The sequence below is a fragment of the Pteropus alecto genome, unplaced genomic scaffold (assembly GCF_000325575.1).
Source record: "Pteropus alecto unplaced genomic scaffold, ASM32557v1 scaffold76, whole genome shotgun sequence".
In the NCBI taxonomy this organism is placed as follows: domain Eukaryota; kingdom Metazoa; phylum Chordata; class Mammalia; order Chiroptera; family Pteropodidae; genus Pteropus; species Pteropus alecto.
This window is the reverse complement of record NW_006443138.1, coordinates 26,198,095-26,215,773: the sequence shown is the minus strand read 5'-3', so window position 1 is coordinate 26,215,773 and position 17,679 is coordinate 26,198,095. Positions and strand designations below refer to the sequence as shown.

The following is a 17,679-nucleotide window of genomic DNA, read 5'->3' as shown; positions in this document are numbered from 1 at the left end:
TTTATCTATACCTCATAGCCTTTATATTCCTCCCTCCTCAGTCTACCACAGCTTTGCTTTCAATAGGCATTTTATTCTGTGTGACTACAGGTGATAATCTTGGTGTTTTTTGCCAGTTGGCACTATGAACTACTATTTGCATGATTCATGCTATAATCAAAATTTAATATTATATGTATCTCCCACCAATTCTTTAAACTTCATTTAGGATTTGGAGGAGGAAAAGGTGATTTCCCTCTATACCTGGATGAAACTTCTGACAGCTTCTATGGCTTCTCTTTCTATCCCCACTCACCTTCACCTCTAGATGTCATTTTCTCTTTTCCCCAGGATTGAAGTTAGGGTAGAGATGAGAGGGAAAGGGGCAAGTGAGTTATTACTTCATCTGATGGCATCACATTCTCTGGGCCCTGTAGGCGATTAAAACTGGGGGTTTAAAGGATGGTTCGAATTGATTCTTTCTCTCAGGGCTCTTGCAGAGAAATTTTGGAGGTTCCCTACAGACCCCTTCTCCTGCAGTTCCCTTGACTCAAGTGCATATCTCTATATTCTGGATGGTCTCTTTCAACTCTTTCCTCAGCCCCTGGACATCCAGCTGTGCATGCTCAGCTTCTTTCGCTGAGGTTCTTCTAAGAGGACCTGCTGGATAAGACCCAGGGCTCTCTCCAGTGTAACCCAATGGAATCATGGATAACCTCCTTACTCCTTGCCAATAAACTTGGAGTCCTGGGTGATTCCAATGTAGCAGTCCTCCTGTTTCCTCTGTTTCCAAAGCACTTAGCCAAGCCTTCTTAACATTCTGTATTTTGCTGGTGGAGTTGGACTTTGTTACACAAGTCCAATTGATTGAGCTTTCTTGGTTTGGCCTCAATTCTCTGTGTTTTCCAACTGCAGAAGACACATTTCAATGCTTTTCCAGGGGTCTACACTAGGCTTGGGGTTGGGAAATAGTACCCATGCCCGTTGTACAAAGGGGAGAGGATTTAAAGCAAAGAAAAAGCCTTTTAAAAAATATTCTCAACCACCTTCTCCAAATCCTCTCTCTGACCACTTTTTTATATCCTTGATTTCATTGAGTACCCCAGGAGATATGGACCAAGTTCTCTTTCATTCCTATTATAAATCCTGCCTGTCAGGTTAGAAGTTGGGGAACAGGCCTCATTCTAATTTTTGCATCCTAAGATATAATCTGTTAATGCATCTGTCTAAACTGAGGCAGGAGTAGTATCATCCTACCTTTCGTGACTTTTTTGCCATTGCGTACCAATATTTTACCTGTATCTCATCCTTATTACTTTCAAATCTAATCAAGTCACTTAGTCAATCCCAGATTCCTAATACCTTGGGGTCTCTTCAGAAAAAGAATCCACTATATTGCGTGATATTAATTATAATGTCTGCGAAGGCCAAGGAATAAAGCCTGGATGTCACATAGTCAGAAGCAAAGCAACCGGAAAGAACGTCCAACCACACCACTGATGTCCAAACACGTTATAAGCGCACTCTAGCAGAAATCCTGTTATGGCTGCCAGATGATGCTCAACAACTATAAAGCCAGGACTGATCACCAGGGCCCCATTACAATTTCTGCAGCAAACCATATACCCCCCCATGTCCATACTTACTAGGAAAAGAAAGCGTCTGCAAACTTTTGCCCATATCTCAAGTCTTGCTTAGGTTTGAGATTTGTTAGAAGATAGTCAAATATTTGTATCCTAGTGTCAAAGGGTCTTGGGAAATCTGTCATCTTTGTTTCTATCTATGGAAAAGAGAATTCATAATATAGAAGAACTACAAAGGAAAGATTTGGGGTAGAAGCAAATGAAGAATGTCCCTTACAAAGGTTTTATGAAAAAAAAGTTTATGGTTTTGATCAATAAATTATTTTCAACTATATAGAACAAACAACAAACAAACATAAAACCCTCTCTTATGTATCTTTTGAATTCCATACTATTATTTACTATACCTATTCAAAACATAAATTAAAAATATAAATGCAGTTTTTTAATATTTATTTTTCAATTAAAGTTGACATTCAATATTATTTTATATTAGTTTCAGGTGTATAGCATAGTGTTTAGAAATTTATATAATTTACAAAGTGATTCCCCCCAATTAGTCTAGTGCCCACCTGGCACTATGCGTAGTTATTACAATATTATTGACTACATTCCCTATGCTGTTCATCACATTCCCAGGAGGGGGATTGGGAGGCTGGGTGAAAAAGGTGAAGGGATTAAGAAGTACACATTGGTAGTATAAATGCGCTTTTCAGTGACCTTCCGTTGGACCATTTTTCTTATCTTCACTTATCTTAGGCTGTTGGGGTCTTATAATGCCTTACATTGTCATTGTTCTTCAACACTGGCAATTGTTTTGATTGACTCTGATAGTCTTTGATCTCATTTAGTTCTTGTGTTGTTATAAAGATAAAAGAGGTAATCTCATTTAAACATTTAAAACATCTAGCAAAGAGCTAGGCACATAGTAGCTTGGCACATGATAATCCTCCTGCTTTTCCTCTTCCTAATATTATTGCCTGTGGTTGTTATTCAAGTCTTGATTGCAAAGAACTCATTGACATGTACAGGGTATCTTTGAAGGGCTTTCCAAATGTCCCCACAACTTAAATATGGACACTAATTCAAGCTAAGCCAGTTATGCTTTCTTTCTAGAGAAGGTGTTAGGTGCTTGAAAGGTAAGATCACATATAGATGGGCTCAGAGTTGGTACCAAAACAGCCCAAAGATACACAGAAAGGAAGCAGTTGAAACTGGGGAACTGTGGAGTTAACCTGGTTATCATATGTGGGCTTAAATCTCTGCCCTGTCGCCTACTAGCTGTGGGATATTAGGCAAGTTACTTCAGCTCTCCAAGTTTCTATTTCTTCATCTATGAAATAGGAATAACAACAGTATCTATCTCATTAGGTTTTGTTCATTGCTGTATATAATTCCTATCATATAGCAAGTTTGATTTCTGGATTTTAGTTTACTTGGAAGTTTATGTTTGAAAAACATTTTAATTCCCCAAGTCTTCATCTTCTAGTGAAATAATGACTCTGCATTTCATGTCTCCTGGATATCTGTAAACATAGTTAAGATGTTTGAAAAGAAAGTTTTTATAACTAATCAGCTTTAATATAAAACTCAGTATCTCATCACTTATAAAAATGGAAAGATTTTGAAGATCTCAGAAGGTCTAAAAGTATCAAGTTGCATTTAGTTCAAAGTTTTCTTTAGAGAGAAAGTTTCTTTTTAAGGCTAGATGGATGTCCATTCATGGGTGCATTGATTTGCTATATGTTCAATCAGGTTAATTCCAACCAGGTTGTGGAAACTGCGTCATTTCACAATTGGTCAAGCGCTCCGTTTGACATGCAGAACTAAAAGTAATCTAACAAAAATGTCTTTCTACATCTTTCTCAAATGAGTTCGAGAAAAACTGGCAAGATCTCTATGGCTAACTACCAGAAACCATGATTTTATAAAGGTGATTTTCAGAGCTGTAACCTGGAAATATAAGCTTTCTGTTGTTCCATTCTATTTCACTGAATTAATAGAAAACTCTCAACATGCTAAATTATAAACTATTTCTTTTAGTAGATGTCATTTCATAAATATCTTGTGAGTTGTAGAAAAAGCCTTTGAAGGAAAGTCCCACAGGTGATTTTGTTTTAGTTGTCCTAGATTATTTTATTACTTCACTTTTTAACTTTTTTAAGTAAATCTAACACTATACAAATAAATTTTTTCAGATTTCCCTGGCCCGTGGGTTGAAACATGGGTATATTAATGATAATAACTCACATTTTTCTGAATTTATTGCACATCTTCAAGTCTCAGAGCCTTTAGTCCCCCCATTCAAGTCTCATTTAGTTATTTTGGGAAGTACCCAGGGGGGTATTGTAAATAAGTTTGTCCACTAAGTTACCAAGGGGCATTTATGGTTTCTTTCCATGCTCTGACCATCTCCCTCCAATGATATCTGTTGTCCACTGAGCCATTTGAGGATGGGATATTTCTACCACCCATGCCACTGGTGTTCATGGGGATAACACTGGGGACTGTGCCAAGAATGCCATCTTTCAGTGATCCTTAAACAGCCTGCCCGTGGTATGCCAAAGCAGTCTCATGTTCCCCAGAACCCTAAATATGACAAAGCTGGGCTACATCCCTCATAGAAGAGGGAGAAGTCCCTGCCCAGTGGGTACTTTGTCACTTAGGCACAAAAACTGATAAATCTCAGATCAACCATAAATCTCCAGTGCTAACTCTCTCAGAGAGACAGAATTAAATGTTCACAGCTTCTTGGTGGTGATATTGACTGAGATGGGGGATATGGGAGAAGAGGCAGTTTCTCTTTGGGGGAGGGAAGATGAAATGGTTCATTTTCCATAGCCTGCCTGGGACTAACCCAACTATACATAAAGCTAATTAAGTCAACTTTGTGCTTGTTGAGTTTGAGATGCCTAAAGGATGCTAAAGGCTCATTCGTCTGGAATGAGCCTTTGTAAAATAGAGACTTCATTGTCTATTTGCAGCTACTCTTGCTGTACTGCCCAAACATGAATAACTGGAGCTAGGCCGTCCTCTACACTCCTCTTCCTGTGGGGGGGATCTTTGCTTCCTCTCATGCAAATCATCTCATGTAAACAGATGCCTTTTCTTTCAGTTCATCAGTACATTTGTTGGAACACTTTTGGTTTCAAATAACAGACATCAACTTGAGCCAGCAGAATGAAGAAAGGGACTGAATTATAAAGCCCTTGGAGTGTCTGGTAGAATAAAATGGTAGGACTGCAGCTGGGTATCAATGAGAAAATAGGGGACTGAAAAGCTATCACGATGTTTCCTCTCCTCTAGAGTTGACTGGCTTTCCTTGATCCCTACTTCACAAGGAGAAAAACATGGCTCTGTGTGGGCTTTGTTGGGAAGTGCAGTGAACTGACATTTATGAAGCAAAAGGTGATAGAGAAGGTGGGGAGTAAGGAAGGGGTTTGATGTTGATTTTGGAGATGTGGGCAAAGGCCAGATCAAGGTTGATTTTAACAACTGGGAACTTTATCCTGAAGGCAAAGAATGTCAGAGCCACTGAAGAATATAAAATAGAGCAAACAAATTTCTATTGTAGTTAGATCATGCTGGTGGTATTCAGAGAATGGATTTGAGAGAGCAAGACAAGAGATGGTAGAGTAGTTAAGATACTGTTACAATATACAGTCTTGGAAGAAGATTCAGAAGTCCTACTGGGAGCAGGAATAGAGAGGAAAGGATGGATTGGAGAACTATTTAAGAGGTTGAATCAACAAGACTTAGTCATAAACTGACTATGAGGAGAGAGAGGAAAATTCTAAAATGACTGCCAGATTGTTGGCCTTGAAGACTTGTTAAATGGTGGTGATATTGACTGAGATGGGGGATATGGGAGAAGAGGCAGTTTCTCTTTGGGGGAGGGAAGATGAAATGGTACATTTTCCATAGCCTGCCTGGGACTAACCCAACTATACATAAAACTAATTAAGTCAACGTTGTGCTTGTTGAGTTCGGAATGCCTAAAGGATGCCAAAGTGGTGAGGTCCAGGAAGCCATGAACATTTAATTCCGTCACTCTGAGAGAGTTAGCAATGGAGATTTATGGTTGATCTTGGATTTATCAGCATAAAATATGGTCGTTCAATCATGATACTGAATGGCATGACCCAAGGAGAGTGTGTAGTAAGAAGAGCAGTTGACACAGGGTGGAAGCCTAGAAAACACCAGAATTAAAAGGAAGGAGAAGAAGAAACTGAGGAGGAGAAGCCCATGAAAGAGAAGCCCAATCATAGTGTTAAATATGAAATGTTTAAAATATATTTATTCATTCATTTAGTCACAAAATATTTATTGAGCATCTACTATGTTTAGCATGCTGCAGCAGTTAGGAGATCAGGCTCTAGAGCCAGACTGCCTAGGTTGGAATCACAGTCCCAAAATTTACTTGCTCTACGACCTTGGGCAAGTCATTACCCTTTCTGAACTTCTATTTTCTCATCTGTAAAATGGTAATGATGACAGTAATTGCTTCATGAGGATTAAGCAATATATAAACATGGTAATTGCATAATAAATTATATTATCATCGTGCATCAGCGACTCTCCTGGACTTCGGGGATACAGTTGTAAACAAAACAGACTAAGTCCCCATTCCTATTGAATTTCCATTCTATTTAGAGATAAAGGGAGTATAGACCATAAATAAACAAGTGAACAATAACAAAAAAAAAACAAACAAACAGGAAAATATCAGATAAGTGCTAAAAAGAAAATAAAGGGTGATATCATAGGAGGCTGGGTGAGCTGAGACAATGTAGGTGGAGTAAATTATATCTCAATAATTCTGTAACAGAAAATAATACCCGGCTTGGCATTTATTTGCAGCTTCAGCATCTGTAAAATGGGCATAGTAAAATCTATGTCGCAGAGCTGCTTCAAGGATTTAATGAGATTCTGTGTGGAAAGAAATTACCATAGTGCTTGCACATAGTAAGTGCTCTTGTAATATGTTCATTAAATGTTTACCAGCTGATCCCTACATCTTTAAAAATCAAAGTGGAATTCATATAAAGCTGAACGCTAAAGCAGAAAGGGTGCTTAGAAATCAATCTAGTTTTATCCCTCATTCTGTAAATGAATTAGTGATAAACCCAGAAAATCACCAGACAAAAGACGATCAAAGGAGGTTATGAGAGTGAGTGAGTGACTACATCAGTGAATTCCAGATCTCAGAATGATGGCCATTGCCATATTACTTAATCACATGTGCTCACAGAACCCGGCTTGGCCCTGTGCAAAAAGCGAGCAGAAGAGCAATTCATTTTCATGTTAGCAAACTCAGTGCATGCTCACTAGAGTCTAAAATGGAAATGACTTTATACAGTTGATAATTTTTAAAATTCTGTTAAAATTCCCTAAGTAGATTTTTAAAAACAATATCATAGTTATTTTCTTTAATATTAGCAACAGTGAAAATGTCTATGGCCATGCTACCCTGAACAAGCCCGATCCCATCTGATCTTGGAAGCTGAGCAGGGTTGGGCCTGGCTAGTACTTGGATGGGAGACCACCTAGGAAGACCAGGTGCTGTAGGTGTAAAAAATAAAAAAATAAGAGATTGTAAGCTGACAAGGTCCTTGCAACCTGTCAACCAAGAGTTGCCTCACCTGAAAAATAAATAAATACATACATACATACATAAAAATTAAAAAAAAGAAATAGTGAAAATATTAAATATTAAAGCTGCTCTAAACTACTTACATGAGTTTTTTAATTAACTACATCATTCTCTTTCTCCCTACACATACATGCACATGTGCACATTCTCACGTAATTCTAAGATGTACAATTTTTACAACCTAACATCTCTGATCAGGACACAGCTTATAATCAATGGCTTGTTCTAATTTAATTGAGAGCATCATTTTCTTTCTTAGCTTTACATAAAATAATGGTGCATCTTAAAATAAATGATAAATTAAAGTATGGTGTATTATACATATATATAAAGGATGAACTAGACATTTGTGCTGGTTGAGTGTTCAGAATGTGAAAGAGTTCATGACTAAGGGTTCTAAAAGTGTCAGAGAAAACATAGAAGATGGGGTACCATCTTCTTTATATGAATAGAATGTGCATCCTTGGGACTTATTAATACGCAGTCTGGCCTTACAGATACTTTTGCAAATGTAACTCTTGAGAAATGATTAACCGGCACAGCTATGATTAGATATACCGAGATCCTTTTAGGAGAAGACATCATGAACATTTAGATGTCACACAGTTGAGTGTTCGGTCCTTGGAATGTTCAATGTTTATCCTAAGCTTCTGTAGGCAATGCTTCAGCTGTTTGAAGACTGCAGAAGCCAGAGGAGTTGATGCAGCCTCCCATCTGAATCAGCAAAGCCTTTCTCTACCAGTCTTGCTTATTTTAGGGGTGATGAGATTTCTGCAGCTGAAAGGCTAAGTACTTGGCATGATTTGAGGGTCCCTAGTGCATGTGCCAAAGAGTCTGACTGGCAAACTCCTCACAAAATAATAATTGTTTAGATGCTGCTGAAGATAATTGATTTGGACTTTCGAAAGCTTCCTTTTTGGTGCATTCGATTCAAAAGGCCTCCAGCTCTCATCATGAGCCTGCAAACACAATCCCTGGGACAACAAAAGCCAATCAAAGCTGAAAGTATTGCCAGTACTGGCCTTCTGAACTCATTTGGAGTTTCCATGGAAGTGGGCATCAGCGTGGTTGGATTTGTTTTCTACTCTACTTAAGCGATGAGCTAGTTTTTTATTATTTGCTGGTTGTTTAGAATAGTAACCTCAGACATGTTTCCATTGAAAGCACATGGGGATCCAGAGACACGCAGGGAGAGTTGCACATGGCTTTGCCATGAGCCTCTTCTGCCAAACCAAACCAAGCAGAAATACAAAACACAAAAGCAAGCCAGTCAGAAAAGATTTGTTAGGATCAGCCTGAAGTTTTGAATCTTAAGATGGAAAGGAGTACAGAATGGAGTATCTTTTTAAAGCCTGAATTTAGGTTAGAGAAGCTGAAGCAGTCGGCAGAGGTGTTCTGTTCTTTTGGCATGAGAATGTCCAGAAGACTTTTTCCATTCATTCATTCACCAAATATTTATCGTGCACCTACTGTGTGTATATATTCTTCTAGGCACTGAAGATATAGAAAGATCAGTCAATGCAAGAACAGACAGTCTCTAAACATATTCATGTTCCCTCCTAGGGCATGGACACAATAAACAAATAGATGAATAGATCACATAAGATGGTGATAAGTGATAAATGCTGTGAAAAAAATAAGGGAGAGGGAGTGCCCTGGTGAGAGTGATATGTTGCTGTTTTATGCAGGTAGACAGGGTACTACTTACTCTCTGAGAGTGTGAGATTGAGCAATATGGAGACATAAAGGACATTAGGGAGTGAGTCACAGGGCATTGTGGTGAAGTATGTCTAGTAGAGAGAAGAGCAAGTCCAAAGGCTCTGATGTGGGAGTCTGCTCAGCATATGCAAAGACCTGTATGGAGGTGTAGTGGCTGGAACGGCTGGAACTGGGCATAGTGGTGGGAGGTAGGGTCCGAGAGAGCTGAGAGCGGGCTATAGATCATAGCCGAGTTGTCAGGACATTGTAAGGACTCTGACTTTCCTCTGAGATGAGAGGGTTTGGAGTTCGAGCAGAGGAGTGATGTGCTCTCACTGCCGTGTGATGAGCACACCATGGCAGAAGGCAAGGGTAGAAGCAGGGAGATCTGCTGGGAGTCTGCTGCAATAGTCAAGGTGAAGACAGGATTGCATGGAGCATGATGGTAAGGATGGAGATGGTGGGAGGTGGTACAATTCTAGATGTATTTTGAAAGTAGAATGGGATGAGCTGATGGATTGCATATCAGAGGCACAAGAAAGAGAGGCACGAAGGGCAACTGCAAGTCTTTAGGTCTGCACAACCACGAGAGTGGAGCTGTTGTATACTAAGCCAAGGGGCACTGAAGGCAGAGCCAGTGTTTGGGTAAAATCTTGCTCTGGACTTGTTAAGTCTGAGGTATTCATTAGATATCTAGGGAGAGATGCTGAGTAGGCGGTTGCGAGTCTTAGTTCAGGGGAGAGGTCTGGGCTAGGGCCACATATGTGTGTCATCAGCCTATAGATGTGTTAAAGGGACTGAATGAAATGATCTAGGCAAGCATGTAAATAGAGAAAAGAGTCAAGGGTAGACTAGTTAAATGATTCATTTAACCGCTATGCTAAACTGCTGCTAGAACACACCCAATGCTGATGGATCAGTCCTGCCTTATATTGTAATGATGGAGAGACAGGCAGAGTCCAGGATCAGGACTTACTATCTCCTTAGGATTTGCTTGGAGAGGTCCCAGGACAGTAAGGTCCTAATCTGGTTGGCAAATGTTTAGACTTTGACTTTCCTCTGAGACAAGTAGTTTGAGCATAGAAATGATGTGCTCTGAGTCACATCACTCTGAGGTATGCAGCTAAACAAAGGGTACTGTCCTCTCTGCCAAGTGCACCAGTCCAAACCTCTCCTGACACCCTCCCACCTCTACTCCGCAGGAACAATGACCACAAAGGGAATTCTGACCCCTCCCTGAAGAGCTACCATCTTGTTACCTGTGTACTTTCCACCTATTATCACCTTAACATTGGGTGATCAAGAGAACAGTGACTTTATACTAAGATTAGTAGTGCTTCAATCTTGGTTTTGCTGCATGCTCTCTGTGTGACTTTGAGCAAGTCTCCTAACCTCTCTGAGCCTCAGTTTCTCATGTCTACATTTCCCACAGGCTTATTTTGGCAATTGAATGAGATGATATATGTAAAGACGTTACCCCTGTATCTAGAAAATAAGAAGTAATTATACTAGTAAATACTATATACTAGGCACTATTTTATACATGTATTTTATGCATTTATGTTTAGTTAATCATCACAGCAACTCCATGAGGCAAATAATGTTATTATTTCCACTTTATAGACAAGATTAAGTAACTTAGACATCTAGTAATTCAAGTAGCCTGGCTCTAGGAATGATTTATTTAACCACTATACTATACTGCTTCTTTTCTATTATTATTATTTTTATACTGCTTCTTGAAAATACTTTGAAATTTTTCCCCTCTGTCACTTTAGAAACAATAAATAAGTAAATATTTTTATTTTCTGGCTCAAGTTTTTAATTCTCAGTTTTGTATTTTTCTTTGTTATTAAATTGCATTCATTATCTGTTCCTAAGACAACTGTTATCCCCTTTATACTGAAAGAGGCAGTTTAATAGAATGACAAGAAAAGAAAAATTCAAATGTTCTGAAACACGAAAGATAAGGTCTTATTGCCAACCTTCTCTGTGGGAAGCAGGGTCAGTGTAGCTGCGCATACAAAGTAAGCCGGAGATATGACTTTCTTCTTGAATAGACAAGAACTGACCAAAAAGGAAAATTGTTTTTGGATAGCCATGAAAGTCTGCACAGAGAGTGAGGAATTTGCATTTTAGAACGTAAGAAGAAACTGAAGTGTATTTGTACCCTGTATACATGTAAGATTCCCATACGTATATGTCAAATGTGTGCATGAGCTTGTGTTTGAAGGTGTGTGAGTATATGTGAATGCCTGTGTGTAGGTTGTGCACTCATGCGTGCATTTAGAATATGTAATACTTATTGACTTCCAAAGGAGTTGGCCCTGTGGTCTGGGATTAATTTTCTGGGTTATATTCTTCAAATCACTGAGCTGGTGACACTGAGAAGGAAAAACAGTCACCAAGGAGGAAATAAAATCATGTTTCCCATGAAATAAGAGTGCCCTGTTTAGCAAATAAATATACAGGACTCCCAGTTAACTGCGAATTTCAGATAAACAATGAATAATTTTTTGGTATAAATATGTTCCATGTAACATATTAGGACATCTTTTACAAAAAAAAATTATTTTTTATCTGAAATCCAAATCTAAGTGGGCATGCTGCATTTTATCTGGCAACCTCATCATGAAAGAGAATGAATTTAAACACCTGTTGAATTTTTAAAATCTTTAAAATCCACAAACCACTTTTGGACTAGCAAAGACCTTTGGTTCTGGTTGGAGAGTCAACTTCTTTTCTCTTTCAGAAAGTCCCTTAACGACTGGGTGCCACCGTCTGTGAAATAGGGAAATAATCTGATGAACACTCTGTACCCTCTCCAGGGGAAAACTCCATAGAATTTCACATCCATATCCTCATGTATAATTAATGGCCTGGGGCACTTCATAGACCTTCATTCTCTACTTGAATAAAAAAATTAAGACTTTTAAAAAGGATTTTAATTAAAGTCCTTTAATTAAGGACTTTTAAAAAGGATTCCTATGACATGTCTTAACAGCCGGCCAGTATTCTGTGGCTTTCAATTTCTTTTTTCTTTTTCCCTCTTTCTAGCTTACGTGGAGACAGAATTCTCTTTTCAGGAGAGCAGCAAACTCTTCGAAGCCTCAGGAAAGAATAGCTTACTGATTGAAATGCAGACAAAAAATTTCCTATGACCCCTGGGAAGCTCAAAGCAGGCACAGGTGAGGCCCAAGACCCAGAGGGCATGTAAGTGAAGTGGGGGGGAGGGGGCAGTCCTTGGTGCCCTGACGGCATTTGGACAACATAGAACTTCTTCCAACTCAAAGTACCTTCCTCATCCTTTTCACTGGAGCAAAGGAGCATGTGTGGGTAAGCCTCAGGCTCTCAAATAACAGCCCCTGTGTCTTCTCTCTATTGCCTGAGCTGGAACCTTTTGTACCTGTGCTTTCCTCATCTGCAAAATGGCTGAAATACTAGTGCTTACGTCACAGGGTTACTGTAGGGACTAACTGACAGCATTAATCAAACTGTGTCTGGCTGTTAGGAAGCACTTCTAATAATTTTTATTACTGTTATTGCTGGGACATTTTTTCCTAATAAATTCAGTTATAATTTTAGTAATAACCTTTGCAGATGCTAGATGTAATGCGTGTTCATAGAATAATATGTAAAAATATAGAAAAGCCACAGGGGAAAAATTAAATCAGAAATACCCATAAAGCTCTCTCTGGTCTTTTTTTCTCTCTCTACATACCAATGGTTCCCCATGCTGACAGTGCATCGGAACAACTTGGGAAGCTTTTAAAAATACGGACATCTGGGCCCCAAACCAGATGTAATAAATTAGAACCTCTAGCGGTAGGGGCAATGGATCTATACTTTAAAAATTTACAAAATCAGGCTTAAGAACTCTGACACTCACTCTCACATAGTTTCAAACACTGGACAATACTGTACATTCAGTTTTGTAACCTCCTTTTGTCAAGTTGCCTTATCTCTCATCATCATTCTTCCACTTTTTTTTTTCTTAAGGCTTTAGCCATGGTTTCTAATAAGCCTGGATCCACTACTTTTCACCCAGTAGTGCTTTCACAAAACGAATCCATTGAAAAACGTCATCACTTCTGCCTTCTCTTGCCCCTCTAGTCTGCCATGGTTGATAAATAGAGACCTGTTCACCGTTACTCCCTATCTGCCTCTCTTGAATTCCAGCCTCTTAACCGATGGCCACAAGTGGCTCTGCCCTTTCGGTTGTCTCTGTGGCTTTGTGGCTAAAGCTTGAGATCCTGGCGGCAGACATGCCAGTGTGGGTTTGCACATTTTCTTCTCTAAAATATTAATTTGACATAGAATGCTATTTTTCATTTAGTGCTCAGCCAGCCGTGATGGTGGTTTATTTCAGCTCAAAACCACCTCCAAGGATTTTGAGGGAAAATCTCCTTGGTTGTCCAACTAACATTTTAGAAAAATAAAATGACATTAAAACACCATAAAAAATCCCTCGTAGACAGCTGTCTCCCGTTACTGATTAATGAGAATGGACATGGGGCGAGCAAGGGCCTTAAACCAATTAAGAAGCAGACACCCGACCATTTAGGCACACCCTGCTGACAATATCTGACATCACTGCAATAAATGCAGCAGTCACAGGACAATAAGCATCACCCTGACTTTCCATGCTGGCAGGCTGATACTCCAAATGCTGAATGGAAGTGCAAATGATTTTTATTTGCAAACATGCATTTCAAGAAGCACCTTGATGAAACGCGTGTTTGGGTATCATTTGCATGGAATAGCAACCTGCCTCGGGTGTAGCAGGTCACTCACTGGTCTTTGAGTGAGGAAAGCAGAGGAGGAGTGGAACCCCAGAGCTGGACCATTTGCTTCAGTGTTTCTGGCCAGGCCAACTGAGGGATAATAATTAGAGTTGATGGCCACTCTGAGGACAGCAGAGTTTCAAAAAAGAAGCCTGAGCTGTTTTGTGAATGAGCAGAGGAGAATGGAGGCAGCTTACAATTACTGCAGAATGATGTGCCAGGCACTCTTAAGGTCGATTGAAGAAGCATCAGGGGACAGCTTCTCCTCTCTTAGGAGAGTATATATTTTGAATAATGCTGGTAGGATGGCTTTCTATACAAGAGCAAAAGAGATAAAGATTATTAAAGAGATGAAGCCCATGAAACGAGTTGGGGCGTGCTGGCCTCTTTTTCTCATCTCAGGCCTTAGGAACAGGAGTCTTAAATATGTGAATTTATTTTTTTACTGCAGTGGGAAAGAATGTGGGTGTGATAGTCACACAGATTTGCAAGTTCTTTCCCCTACAACTGGTCATTTAATATTTCTAAGGTTTGGTTTCTTCCTCTATATAATGGGGATAGGTCCTCACTTCACAGAAATGGGGACCAAATGAGATCAGTACACACACAATGTCTACTACTCGTTTCCCATAGCTGGCAGGACCAGAATGGAGGGGAAATGAAAGTCTCAACACCAGGCTGAGATTGGGCGATGTTGTTGTCTGGGGTGACAGAAGACTTTGCCTGAAGGGCAATATGACTCTGATCTCTGTCTACGCAGGGAAGGCTAAGGCCCTGGCTAAGGCTGGTTCACTAAGTGTGACAGTTTGATGATTTGCTAAGTCAGAGTGAGCATTGCCCTGCTCTGCTTTGTTGTTGCAAGGCTCGATTGATGACAGAAGTCATTCTGAGATCTGCCAAAACTAAGACTGCTTCTTCTCTGTGGAGCAGTTTATACTGTAATTTTTTTTGATCTTGAATAATGGAAATTGCATGATCTCAGGAGGCCAAGATCCATCAGACGGGTTTTGCACCTCCTTTATCCCCTGCCATATCAGATGCACCATCCAGGTGGTAGCCTCACTGTTCCTGTCTTCAGCCTGAATATGTGCTCCTTCGGTTTTCCCAACCATTCTCACCCAGAGGTGGAATTCTCACCCTGACGGTGATGTTGTACGGCAGAGAAGTTGCCGAGGACCCAACCAAGTCTTTGTAAGTCCATCCAAGTGACCACGCCAGAAAAGGGAAGCCTGCTAACCCTCTTTATTAATTTCTTAAGAGTAAAAACAGGACCCCTGATGACAGTTAATTTTTCCTCTCCTTCCCAGACACTGAAGGAATGGTTTCTTCCCATTCTCAAACTGCAGCAAAAAAAGTAGGCACGAATAATTTCTAAACAAAGTGTGATTTCAAGCAGATGGTTTTTGTATATATATTCTCCTTTTCTGTTGCAGATAGGCAACCATTCTCTGGGAGCAGACTAAGATCTTATTGTAAAAACAATAGCTATTGATCTTAGTCTTTTCATTGCTTCTGCTTTTCATGAGATTTTTTCTGTATGGCAGCATTTGGGAGGTCTGAGGAAACCAACAGAGAATTTTCCATGATAGGAGCTAACATTCCCAAGCATACCACCCAACAGTGTTAGATACTTTATAATTATTTCACAGCAGCTCTTCTCATGTTAAAGATAAGAAAACTGAGGCTTTTATCTGGGAAAACCTGGAGGAGAAACCAGAAGAAGAATAGGTCTGGGCCATGGGAATTTGGTGATCACGATTCCTTCTCTTCCCATTGTCTGAAGAGAAAAGGATCAGCGAAGTCCATATTGGAGGATGAAGGAAACTCAGAGCCTGTTTTCTGGCTAAATCTGGTCAACAAAGGACACAAAGATTCTTGGGGGCAAGTGACAGAAATCAAACTCAAGTTAGCTTAAGCTAAAAGAGAAGAAATCTACTGGTTCATCGCACTAGGCCTGAGACATGGCTGGAATCAGGCATTTAAATAACACTCACTCCCTCTCTTAATTCTCTCTTCTGTGTATCAACTTCCTTCTCTCCCATTACAGTCAGGCTTCCTATACTCAGCTAAGCTTTTATGAGCCCTGCTCAGCAAGACTAGTAGAAAAAGTAAGTTCTCTGAAAGAATATTAAATTCTATATGATATATATGGAATATAAATGTAGACAAGGGCTCTGATAAGTCCTGTTTGTAAAGTAGGCCCACCGCTGTCCCAATTATAATCACCATTGTCAGGATGGTAGGGTACGATGATGAGAATGGTCAGGGTAGGGTAGTAAATTGTGAATGACAATTCCACATTAACTCTATGGACTGGGAATGAAGGAGCTCCGCACAGAAGTCAGGGGAGCCAAGCAGACAAAATAACAGACACCCGTTAGACTCCTGAACTGATGAAAAGAATCTGAGTGATGCCTTTTCAAAACTGATTCTTTTGTACCCCTAATTACTCTAAACATGACAATATCACATATACCACATGTATTAGTTTGCTAGGGCTGCCATAACAAAATACTACAGACTGGGTGGCTTAAACAGAAATTGATTTTCTCACAGTTCTGGATGCTGGATGTCTGAGATAAGGGAGCCAGCATGGTTGGGTTCTTGTGAGAATCCTCTTTCTGGATTACAAATGGCTGCTTTCTTGCTGTGTGTTCACATGGTCTTTTCTCAGTATGTGCACCTGGGGAGAAAGCTCTGGTGTCTCTTTCTCTTTTTATAAGGGTACCGGTTCTACTGGAGCAGGACTCTACCCTTATGATCTCAGCCGTATCCTTCTTTACAGGTAGGCCCTAGCTCCAGCACAGTCCCATGGGGGTTAGGGCTTCAACATATGAGTTTTAAGAGGACATAATTCAACCCATAGCATCTGGGATCTAGATATTTCTACAAGATACAGTTTATCTCTGTTCTGCAAAAATCTTAATATTCTAAAAACACTTCATGCTTGAAAATAATTGTCAGAAATATTTGAAATTTGGGGGTAAGTGGGATTCAAAAGAAAAGAATTTGCATTGCCTCTAGATCCTAAGCTCCTGGAGAGTGGGGAGTGCACCCTGTATTTCAGCATGGAGCACTTCCTGAAGACATAGCAAGATCAGGAGTTTGTGGGGCCATTACTATCTTACCCAAATTTGATCCCTGTAGGAACACAGCAAGGGAGGGAGGGCCCATATTGCCCTAAGGGTTGACTAGCCGGGGCTTTAAGAGGCAGCCAGTTTTCTGCTGTCTGGTTCTGGTTCTGGTTCTGAGATGTAGCTGCTATTGATACAGTCTGGTGCTTCCCTGCACTGTCCCCAGAGGAAAAAAAAATTTACACTTGGAATCTGGTGTTAAAAGCATTTTTAACAAAATAAAAGTATTTTAAACAAAACGTAGTATATGTACCCATTCACAAAGGTCAATTACTCTAAAAAAAGCCTCAGAAAAACTCTTGTTCTCATGTTTTTTTACGATTTCCTTCTAAATCTAGGGCAGTTTCTAAACTTTTGTTCTGAGACTTGTCTGCTCACTTTCTTTTTTGAGTTTTGTATTTCAGATTTAGTTATTGTTTGCTACTGGGTTAAAACCTCTGTCATCAGTTGTAGTTTGCTGTTGGGTTAAAATCTTGGTCATTATTTCTTTAACCTTTTTTTATTTTTACATTTTATTTATCTATTTATTTATTTATTTATTTATATTAAATTTATCGGGGTGACATTGGTTAATAAAATTATATAGGTTTCAAGTGTACAATTCAATAGTACATCATCTGTGCATTGTACTGTGTTCATCACTCACAGTCAAAACTACTTTTGTCACCATATATTTGACCCCCTTAATCCTTATCTACCTCCCCACAAAAAGTACTAAGTGTAACTGCTTTTAAATAGCGCCCATTTTCATGGAGTATACTGGCGGCTTATTCTGAAGAGTCCTGTCTCCACTACACACCAGCTCTGGGCCCTGGACTGTGGGCTGGTTAATCTTTCTTAGGCTCATA

At 39.6% G+C, this 17,679-nt stretch overlaps 1 pseudogene; it reads left to right on the top strand.

Moving 5' to 3' along the window:
- Positions 1-7,014: 7,014 nt before the first annotated feature.
- Positions 7,015-7,133, top strand: LOC112472538 (annotated as a pseudogene).
- Positions 7,134-17,679: the final 10,546 nt, after the last annotated feature.